This window comes from Tenrec ecaudatus, chromosome 2, assembly GCF_050624435.1.
Source record: "Tenrec ecaudatus isolate mTenEca1 chromosome 2, mTenEca1.hap1, whole genome shotgun sequence".
In the NCBI taxonomy this organism is placed as follows: Eukaryota; Metazoa; Chordata; class Mammalia; order Afrosoricida; family Tenrecidae; genus Tenrec; species Tenrec ecaudatus.
The window spans coordinates 208,213,214-208,223,110 of record NC_134531.1 but is presented as its reverse complement, the minus strand read 5'-3'; positions in this window follow the sequence as shown (position 1 = coordinate 208,223,110).

Below are 9,897 nucleotides of genomic sequence, written 5' to 3'. Positions count from 1 at the left end.
TTACACCATCCAATGTGTCCTTTTACCTACAATTCTGTTATTCGTTCTCCACATTCATCATTGCTATCAGCCCCCCAACCCTACCCCTCCTCTTAAAATGTTCTTAATATGATAGATCATTTATATAGCCTTGTTGTTAATTGCCATCCCATATATCAAAGTGACCTTAACCTAGCTTACTAGAAACAAAAGTTCAAAGTCTGCCATACCCACATAAAGAATTACTTTATCCTTTCTTCCCTTTGACTTTCTTCCTAGCTCTTCATCAACTATTTACAGTGCATTTTTTCAGGATTTCGTAATGTATATCCATAAAGAACATTCCAAACAACCTCAACTATCATTTACATCTATAGGAGAAACTTATTTATCTCATGTTTTCATGGATGTTACAATTTCACATGGACTTGTATGTTAAACCTTTTTAAAAAAATCGTTTTATTGGGGGGGCATCATATAGCTCTTATCGCAGTGTACCTCCATACATCCATGTGTCAAGCACATTTGTACATATGTTGCCATCATCATTCTCAAAACATTTGCTTTCACTTGAGTCCTTGGTATTAGATCATTTCCCCCCTAACACCCCTCCCTTCCTCATGAACTTTTTTTCCCACCATGTCTTACACTGACTTATGTCTCCCTTCACCCACTTTCCTGTAGATCATTGTGATCAGTTCCTCCTTTCTCCCCCCACCTTTCCCTTACCCTCCTGGTATCACTGCTCTCATTATTGGTCCTGTCCATTACTTATCTGTTCTGGATTCCCTGTGTTGACAGCTCTTATCTGCACCAGTGTACATGCACTGGTCTAGCCTGATTTGTAAGGTAGAATTGGGATCATGAAAGTGGGGTGGAGGAAGCATAAAAGAACTAGAGAAAGGTTGTATGTAAGAGACTGGCTTGTCTCTTTCTTGTGACCCTTCTGTAAAGGAATGTCCAGTTGCCTACTGATGGACTGTGGGTCTCCACTCAGCACTCCTCATTCATAATGATATTATTTTTTGTTTTTTGATGCTAGATACCTGATTCTGTCGATACCGTGTGATCACAGAGGCTGGTGTGCTTCTTCCATGTGGGCTTTGTTGCTTCTCAGCTAGATGGTCGCTTGTTTATCTTCAAACCTTTAAGACCCCAGATGAGATATCTTTTAACTTTTTTTTTTGGAGAATGTTAGGAAATTATTTCATTTATTTTGAAAACAAGGAAAGAAGCATTTTATACTGTTTCTAGTATGCAACTTGTACCTCAGCATAACCAAAGTGCTGGTGAAAGAAGGTATTTCTCTGCAGGAAAAAACAGCTAATAAATACATAAGAAATAAAAGATTACCACCCTTTATATCCGCTATTAAAATAATAGATTTGGGGAATGATCATCAATTCTACACCAAACCAATAACTGAAAAGCTGATGGAGAATTTTTAAATTGTCACTTCAGGCAATAACAGGCACACATCACACAAAAAGATGCAATACCCTATATGCTTGCTATTAAAAACGTAAGTACCTATGTTGATAAAATTCCTTTCTTTACAGGGAAGGAAGATCAATTACAAACAATTCCTAAATTGGTCATAACCACTATTTCATATTAACCATTATCTTGGGTACAGTACAGGGGAAGGGAGGGTACAGTATAAAATCTAGGCCATCTGCCTTAAAACTGGTGTTAGCCAAGTACAAACGTTCCTACCAGAAATACTTGTCGGCATCCAACAGATATGGCAACGCTCTTCCATATACCTTTCTTTTCAGGAAAGCTCTGCCCTTCTCATGATATCCCATAGCTAACATAAGGGCTATTCTCTCTGAGGGGGGGATCTTGATTGATGTGCCTGTCTGGTTGGCTATGTCTAAATAAGGTGTAGTTTCCGGATCCACCACCATCTCAGCTCTCTCGGCCAGGATTTCCCGTCCTCTCTTGGTCCTCTGGGTCTTTTTTTCTTTCAGTTCAGCTTCATTTTGCTCTTCTTCTACCTGAAAGTTCTTTCTCGCATCCTCTTCAGACTGCTTTAGTTCAAGCACCATAGCCTTCACATTATGGGTCACTCCTTGCTCTTGCAGGGTTTTCCCTAGTTGAAGCTGTTTCTTATTTATGACAATTTTGATATAATTTTCTTGGAATCCAAAGGTTTCAGCTATTTTGGACCTCAGTTCCCTGCCAGTAATGTGCAATCGGGTCTCCAACAAGTTTTCCCCGTCTTTTCTTAGTCTTGGAGGTAAAAATACCTCAATTATAGCAATTCCTGTTGTTTTAAAATTTTCATTTCCTGTCCCACGTTCAATGGCTTTGCACCGTATCTCTTCTATTATTTTTTGCACCTCATTTTCACAACATTCTAGCTTGTCAGAGTATTTCTTAGCAAGGTCCTTTAATGCTTCACCAACTTCTTTATTTTCATCTGTATATGGAGGTTTCCAAAGTCGAATTTTATCTTCCCTTAAAAACTGGGTTAATTTTGCTTGAAGATATTTCTTTTGTGCCATCCTACGCCACCGCCGCCGCCAGTCCGCCCTCAGCCGTCCCCCGAGTGCCCGGATGTGGCACGGCCGCTGTTTGTTTTCATTCCGAGTGAAACCAGCCCAGCTGCCCGACTGGCCGCGCGCCTCCCGGAAGGCCAGATGAGATATCTTTTGATAACCGGGCACCATCAGCTTTCTTCACCACATTTGCGTATGTACCCATTTTGACTTCAGCAATTGTGTCTAGAAGGTGCGCATCACAAAACACTCAGTTATTAGAACAGAGTGTTCTTGCGTTATAGGAGTACTTGAGAAGAAGCCCAATATCCATCTGCTGCCTTAATACTCAACATGTAAAATATGTTCATAGATCGATTTCCCTATCATTATATATAAATATATTTACATATGTACTTGCCTGTACTTAGACCTCTATAAATGTCCTTTGCCTCCTAGTTCTTTCCTCTATTTCCTTTTACTTTCCTCTTGTCCCACTATGATGTTCAGCCTTCATTGGGGTTTCAGTAATTCTTCTTGGCTAGATTGCCCTTGATCAAGTCCCACTGGTTATTCTACACCCGCCTTACCAATGATTGTTCCTTTTACCCTGGGTTTGTTGGCAACCCGCTTCCTTTCCCCTGCCTCCCCCTCTTCCATTTCTCTCCCAGAACATTAGTTACGTTTTTTTCTCCAGATTGTTTAGCCGACCTATCTTATCTAGAGAGACATGCAGGGACAATAATACGCACAAAAACAAGACAGAGCAAAACAAAACAACAACCAAAACCCCCCAAAACAACAACATAAAAAAAACTAACAACAAAAAACGCTTATAAATAGTTCCAGGTCTGTTTGTTGACCTTTAGTAGTGTTTTCCAGTTGAGTCTGATGGGGTGCCATGGCCTGGCCCCAAAGTCTACTTTTGGTGTACCCTGGGGACTTCATTGCCCCCGTGGCTGCTGTGCTGCACACCCTTAGTGCTTAACCTTTTGCTGTTGCTGCCAGGATGGATCTTTGCTTCTGCAAAAGAGAGTCACGTTCATTTCACTTCTCACTCTCCATGATTTGATGCCCTTTCGGTCAGACAGTGCTCCGTATTGGACAACTTGTTTTTAAAGTTACTTAACAGATTCTGGAACTAAGGGATACATATTTTAAGAAATATTTGCTAGTAAACCAAATTACTGTACCAAGAAAACTTGGCACTAGACAGGAAATACCAAAGACTTCAAACTGAGAGAGTAATTGGTTTTCTTTTATGAGAAGCTTTGAAAAGAGTGCAGGAGGGGGTGACTGGCTCTACACAATTATCAGTTAAGCCAAAGTAGATCCTTTCAAAGCAGGGTATGGCTGTGGTGATTGGACCCTGCGCCGTCTTTTCTTTCCCTCTGTACGAGGCGGAAGGGTGCCGTTCTGTCCTACTGTGGCAATTCAAGAGCATGTGGGTTTGGAAAATGCCAGTTTAAGGTTACAGGGAGAAGCTGGTCTGGAATGGTTGACAGAACAAATTGTGGGGGTGGGTGGGTGGGGGGGAACCACACAAACAAGAGTCCAGTTTCTTTCTCTTTAAAACTAACATGCCCAAGCCCAAAGGAGAGAGAAGAGTTGGGGATTGTCTACAGATGTGGGACTTGTTCAGGAAGAGCTTACTCAGACCAATGAGCTCTGTTTGGAGTTTCCTCCTGGTTCAGAAGGAGCCGAGTTGGGCTCTATCAGCGATGCCTGTGGTGGATGAGACACCTGCCTCTTCGCTTTGCCTCAGACCCCCAAGTTTACCTGCTGTCCCATGCCTACCTCATCCTTTAGGGGAAACATGAATTTTGGGGTACAATCTGGTAAAGAGGCAGCTCTCAAGCTGATCCCTTGAGCAGGCATGGGCCAGTCTGAACACTCCCCTCTCTGATCCAGGATGTGGGGAGTCATCAGGAGGACCTACAGAATCTTCCAGAAATGTTCCAGGAGAAGGGCCAAAGTACTTAGAATGCAGTTGGTCCTCAAGCCCTGGGGCCACTGCAGAAAACCTGCCTCTTGCGAGGAGGTCCCTGCTGGCCACTGTGCAGCCCTGCTTCCTTCCGTGGGCAAAGACCTCCAACGGTGTTGAATTTGTAATTTTTTCTCTCTCCAGACTCGCTGGAGTTAAAGAAGCTCATTGAAAGAGTTAAAGTTAAAAGACTTACAGAGGCTTGGATGGTGGACCTGAGTAGGGGGCGGGGAGAAAACTAGTTTGAAATTCCTGCCTCCTTTTGACCTCATTGGTGTTTACAACATCACTGTTTACACGTGGGTCCCTTAAACTTTTCCAGACAGAAATAGAGCCCTTGGAGTAGACAAGTTAGAATGGTTAGGTTAGGCTTTTGGTATATCCCCGTGGGTAGATGACCTAAGGGTATGTCAAAGGTATGAAAGATGTTTGTTTTCTCTCTTTCCCTCCCCCTCTGCCCCCTTTGTCTCTTAATAAAACCCACTCCCCTTCTGTCTAGCCTGTGGAGCACATTCACTGCACTGAGACAAAGGCTGCTGGCTAACAAACATTTCCCCAAACCTAAGCAAAGCCTATTAACTTAGTCAGTTTTAAATTAACAGCTTCACCCCACTCAGTTCCATCACCATGGCAGCAGCCACTGGATCAGAAGGCTGCTTTACTGCCCAGGTTCCCTGGGCCAGAGAATGGGGGGAAGCCACGAAAGTTCAAACCTCAGTACCACCGATTCTATCTTTGTGACCTTGACGAGCCTCAGGCAACACAGTTCCCCTCACTGCACTGCTGAGAAAATGGAGCCAGTACGGAGCACACAATGGGGTGCTAAGTCACAGTCCAACCTGAACAACCCTCAGGACAGAGCAGGAGCTCACACAGCTCCTGAAGACACTGGTACCAGGGGCTGGGCCTGCCCAGGAAGACCCCTCTGCCTGTACATGCAGGACCTGGGAGTGCAACTAGCTAAGGCACCCTGAAGGGGCCCTGGGCCTCGTGGTTAAGAGCTGGGCTGCCATCGGAAAGGTCAGCAATCCGGAACCACCAGGCGTGGCGGTTGTGCGCTGTCCCGGGGTTGCTTTGAGCCGGCACCAACGCAATGGCGGTGAGTTTGGACAGACTGGAGTCCAGGGCCAGGCCACCCAGAGAGGAACACAGACTGTTTTGAATATTCATGTTTTACTTTTCCCACACTGGTGACTTATTTCGCCATGAAATGAAGATATTGTTTTGAAGCCTGAAGTTTTCCGTTGTTTTCCCAAGTCTGTATACACACACTGCAGACTGTCATTTCCGTGGCTGCGTTGCCTTCCTCGGTAGGTAGGACGGTACCCGGTCCTGGGGGTCTCCGAGAGGTGCAACCAGTTGACATGCTCAGCTGCTAACTGGACAGGTTAGAAGTTCGAGTCCACCCAGAGGCGCCTTCGAGGAAGAGCCTGGTGGTCTCTTCCTAGACCTCTGCCCCCGAAACCCCTCTGGAGTCCATGCTCTGACACACACGAGGTCCCCAGGAGGTGGGCTGACTGGGAAGTGGTTTTATGGAGCCCGTTTGCTCTGTGCACTCTCACTGAAACCACACGAGGAAGTTAAAAAGCAAAGCAAAGGAATTAGACTGAGTCAGGTGCCTACTTCCTAGACCAAAACTGCCATGGTGCCACTTTCCGAACAACGATCGCTAACCTCCAGGGTGACAGAAAGGCCTGTGCGGGAGGCCAGGTCAAAGCCAGAGCGCATAGGGGCCCACTCCAGGGTGCAGCAGCAGCCCCACCCGGGAACTATGCCAGAAAGCACTCCTCCAGCCCCAGAGGAGGCAATCACTGCAGGAAGCGATTTCCAGAGTGTCTGCACTGTGTGCCGTGTCCTATTATAACTGCATTCTTTAGAAAGTGAAAGGGTATAGAGTGTGATGAGTTGTATGAGCCCCCAATAAAATATTTTTAAAAAAGAGTTAAAGTATGCCTTGAGGAGAAGCTGCACTAAGAGCGGGTCTTTGACCGGAGCAGGGTGACAGTTAAGCTGTCCCAGTCCTGAACATCGGTGGTGGAGGGAGAGGGCATGCTCAGCTTCACTGAGGACAAAGAAAGTGCTGGGGAGGACTTGGGAAGGCTGCTAAAAGGTGTGGGCCTGCCTCCTGTGGGCACTCTTAAGTGGTTGGAAGTCAGCAGGAGGCCCAGGTGCTGGGGTACAGGGAGGGGGGGAGGAGCAGCGGGGGGGCAGCACCGATTTTTCATGCTTGGATTAAGGGGCGAGGTGAACTGTGCCTTCCTGGTATGTGAGGTGAAGCCATGAGGCCAGCGAGCAGAAAGGGCGCCCTGCCCCCTGCAAGAGCTGGAGATGTCCCAGGTGCTGCCTCCAGTGTCAGGGGAGAAGTGTATGCCAGGGGCTGTCCTGGATGTGTGATCTCCTGGAAGCACATCACCAGAGATTGCCAGGCCTTTCTCTCAGAGCGGTGCTGGCTAGACAAGAAGCTTTAGGTCAGCAGCCAAATGAGTGGACAGTTTGCAATAACGAGGGACTCCTATTGTTGGAGATAGTCCATGTGGACATGCGGATGTGGAGCCCTGCTGGCAGAATGGTTGCGCATTGGGCTGCTAGCTGCAAGATCACCAGTTCAAAACCATCAGACCTTCCTTGGGAGAAAGACGCTTCCTACTCCCGTATAGAGTTACGGTCTTGGAAACTCACAGGGCAGTTCGACCCTGACCTTACTGACTTGCTGTGAGTAGGAATTGACTTGAAGGCCGTGAGTTTGGGTTTTTAATCATTTTATTGGGGGGGCTCTTACAAATCTGATAACAATCCACCATTCAATGGTATTAAGCACACTTGTACACATGTTGCCATCAACATTTCCAAAACATTTTCTTTTTGCTTGAGCCTTTGGTATCAGCTCCTCTTTTTTTTCCCACCCTCCCTCCCTTCCCCTGCCCCCTTGTGAATCCTTGATCATTTATATACTATTGTTATTTCGTGTCTCCCTCCACCCACATTTCTGTTATTCGTGCCCCTCGGGCGGAGGGGGCTTGACTATGGATCCAGCCTCATGTGAGTGAGGTTTGAGTTAGAGGAAATCATGGCTGTAAAACTGAAACTGACCAGGAAGCAGGCACTCCTGGGGACATCACGGGATGCAGGAACAATGCCTCGAGGGGAGCGTAACAGACACCATAGACAGGGTGACATTGTAAATAGACACCTATGAAGTCAACACCTCAGTTGTTTTTCAGGTCATAAACTTCTTCCTCAAAGCTCGGGCTCAGCGGGTGTAAGGCCCGCACAGTAAGGGCACTGGAGACCACTGGGCAGCCTCAAAAGGCAGCTCCAGCACTAACCCAGGGTTCAAACACTAAAGGAGCTTGGCACATGCCCAACTAGTTATGCTAAGTATCCCAGACGCCCTTGCTACAAACCCCACTTTGAATTTTCTCATTCCCACTTGGAACAACACTGTGCACACCCTCACTGAAAAGGGGGCCCAGGAAAGAGCTCATACACTGCCGGCCCAAACCAGAGACCTTGCCTCCAGAAACACATGTCTTGACTAAGATGGCAGCATACAAGAACCGTTTGTAAATTCCAAGAGACCTGGCTGCCTGTGGCGACTTCCCTGTAGTTCTCTCCTACAGGCCTCTGTGCGCTAACAGACGTCTTAATGCTCATGCCCACCACCTCAACTGGTAATTCTTCACGACCCAGGCTCCATCAGTTCATCAGCTCTAACTTCTGGGCTGCCTTCATTGTCAATCTCTCCACCTGGTTTACATGGCGCCCCCCTCTTTCTCCAAGAACCAGGAGCCTGGAGGTGCAGTGATTATGCATTGAGTGGCTTACGTCCACGTCAGCAGTTCACAAACACCAGCCAGTCCTCTGGAGAAAGCCTGGACTTTCGCCAGTCTGGGAAGCCCACAGGGGCAGTTCTTCCCTGTTCCGGAGGGTGGCTGGGAGTTAGCACCGACTCGCTGGCAGTGAGCGTGCAGGTTTTGATTGCTCCCCAAGAGCCAGGTTGCATGGAGAGTCAGGGCAGCTGAGCAGCCAATGACAGGGAGGATCGTAGTGCTGGCCCTACCATGGGACACCATGTCCCGCATTAAACTGTGGTGCTATGTGGGACAACACTGGCGACAGTGCAGGAGGTTTTTCTTTTTTTATTTATACAACTCATCACAATCCATATATATATCCACTGTGTCAAGCACATTTGTACATTTGTTGCCATCATCAGTCTCAAAACATTTTATTTCTACTTGAGCCCTTGGTATCAGCTCATTTGTTTCCTTCCCTCCCTTCACCCCTCCCTCATGAACCCTTGATCATTTATTATTTTGTCATGTCTTACAATGTCCGACATCTCCCTTGATCCACTTTTCTGTTGTCTGTCCCTCAGAAAGGGGGTTATATGCAGATCCTTGTGATTGGTTCCCCCTTTCTACCCCACCTTTCCTCTACCCTCCCGGTATCGTCACTCTCTGATTTGACCCTATCACACTTGGGCAAAACACTAAGGGCATACAACAGAGCAGCTAGGGGAGCAAAGCGATGTAGTCCCTGGGGAATACCAAAAATAGACTTTGGGTACAGAATGCATCACCCCATCAGATTCTAAAGGCCAAAAACCAGACCTGGAATTATTTATAGGCTTTTCCTTTTTTGTCATTAGCTTTCTTTTTGTTGGTTTTGTCTTCCTCTCTTGTTTTTTGGGGGGCTTTGCCTGGTTTTTGCACTTATTAATGTCTCTGCATGTCTATCTAGACAAGATGGAGGGGGATAAACAATTTGGAGATGAAAACAATGGGACTGACGTTTCCAGGGGGACACAGGAGAAGGGAAGGTGGGAGAAAGCCTAGGGACAAGGGAGCAACAAGTGAACTAAAAATCAATAGAGAGAAGGGCATAGGATGCTTAGTGGGGCTTAATAAAGGGCAATGTAACAGCAAGGAATTGCTAAACCTGAATGAAGGCTGAACATGATAGTGGGATAAGAGGAAAGTAAAGGAAAGTAGAGGAAAGAGTTTGGAGGTCAAGGACATTATAGAGGTCTAAATACAGGCATGTACATCTGTAAATATATTTTTATATAACAATAGGAAATAGATCTATGTACTTATATTTATATGTTAAGAATTAAGGTAGCAGATGGACATTGGACCTCGACTCAAGTATTCCCTCAACACAAGAACTTTGTTTTAATAACCCGTCATTCTGTGGTGCTCACCTTCCGAACACAATCACTGAAGACAACATGGGTGCATAAGCAAATATGGTGAAGAAAGCTGATGGTGGCCAGCTATCAAAAGATATAGCATCTGGAGTTTTAAAGGCTTAAAGATAAACAAGCAGCCATCTAGCTGAGAAGCAACAAAGCTCACATGGAAGAAGCACCCAGCCTGTGTGATAATGAGTTATCGATGGGATCAGGTACCAGGCATCAAAAACCCAGAACAAAAATCATATCAATGT